Below are 1,923 nucleotides of genomic sequence, written 5' to 3' on the forward strand. Positions count from 1 at the left end.
CAGCACAACAACACAACAACATAACACCACAACAACACAGCACAACAACACAAAACACAACACAAAACAGCAACACAACACAACAACACAACACAGCAGAACGCTCCTACAACACACTGCTCACTCCTCATAATGATTTTATAATGAAGAGCGGTCAAAACCCACACTGTCAGAATCCAGACGAGGCGGTGTCAGGGGATCAGCTAACCAGTCAGGCGATTCATTTGTGTTTCGGACGTCACCTGTCACATGACTTCTTCCACACCAAAGCAGGCTCTGAAGCAGTGTTCCCATGTATCGAAGCTTTTGATTTATACTGCCAACACTTCCATCAGGACGTGTTTACTTCCAGACACTCACAATAGGTCCAAATAGTCCCAGGACTGGTTTCAGATCTGACCCAATCAGAACCACAGTCTGGTGTCTGACCCAGTCCTGGTCCTATTAGAACTTTAAATAACTCTGAGTGCAAATATTTTATTCACATTTAGTTTTTAGAACTTCTCAGAGTTTCTACTTAGACCGAATCATTAAAAATGAACTGATGACAAATAGCCTCCAAGTGCATTCTGGGTAATGTAGGCTCAGCTCCAACACGTCAGGGTGATTTAAATCTGAAGCCACCACAGACACAGAAAGATTGACAATAAAACCTGTTTGTTGTTTTCACACAGACCTGACAAGAATCAGCTGTTGGGTCAGAACCACAGAATAAATCAGAATCAGCCTGTCAGACCGACCTCTGGGATTAGTTACCACACAGAGTTACCATCAGATACAAGCAGTACTCTGAGTCCGGGTCTCTGAGTCCAGGACTGACGTGTTAGCTGGGACCTTGTGCAATGTAAAGATAAGTGACCTTTGACCCACAGACCCACCCCCAGCAGCTCCTTACCTTACAGTAGGGATTATAATTCCGGGCCATTGTGGGTCTTCAACAGAACCTCTGATCCAGAACAAAGTTCTGCATTCGGGTGTCTGTCAGGTCTCAGACCTGTCTGAGCACACCTATGATTCTTACATCAGAGTCCCCTCCCAAACCGCTCCTGCTGCTGGTATGAGCGGTTCACCTGTGACTACACCCACTCTAGGTATTATACAATACAATACAACTTTATTTGTAAAGCACTTTAAAACAACACTGTTGGCCGAAGTGCTGATTATCAGGCTGCCTACGCTGAGACCTGAGTGTTTAAAGACAAACAAGACGAGACCTGAAACACGGGCAGGTTCCCCTGAAGAGGAACCGTATACAGCTGAGGATGGACCATGATCATTTAGGATGGACAATGTTCCTCAGAGGATGGACCACCAGAGTTTTGACTACTCTCAGGAACATCATGACTTTCCTCTGAAGCAAACAGCTTCCAGCTCAAAGACTACTCATGACCCATGTCTCTGAAGGAATAATGACTTTCTGAAAACAGAACAGAGAAATATGTTAAACACATCATAATATTTCACATGATTTCATTATAATGATTGAAAACAACAATCAAAATGATTCATGTTCACACTTGTTAATCAAATAAAACAAACTTCAATAATGATTTGTTTTTCTTTCTTTAAAACATAGGAAGAATAAGATAAACATTAGTCAGACTGTAGCTGACTCTGTCCAAGGACAGGAAATGTGTGGAAGAACATCAGACAATATTTAGGTCAAATGTAACTTTAAAGAGCACGATTCATGGTGAATCTGGAAGATGAATAAGGGTCAGGGGTCATAGTTAGAGCAGTGCAGCTTCATGCTACAATCCTTAATTTTCTCCTGTTGAACAGACAAGACTGAGGTTTTGGTTTTTGGACCTGAGCACCTTAGGAATGAATGTTTCAGTCTTTCTCCCTCCTTAGATGCATTAATCTGTCCTCCAGCTCTAATGTTAAAAATCTTGGTGTTATTTTTGATCAGGACATGTCTTT

The sequence above is a fragment of the Nematolebias whitei genome, chromosome 18 (assembly GCF_014905685.2).
Source record: "Nematolebias whitei isolate Nwh7 chromosome 18, NemWhi1, whole genome shotgun sequence".
Taxonomy (NCBI): domain Eukaryota; kingdom Metazoa; phylum Chordata; class Actinopteri; order Cyprinodontiformes; family Rivulidae; genus Nematolebias; species Nematolebias whitei.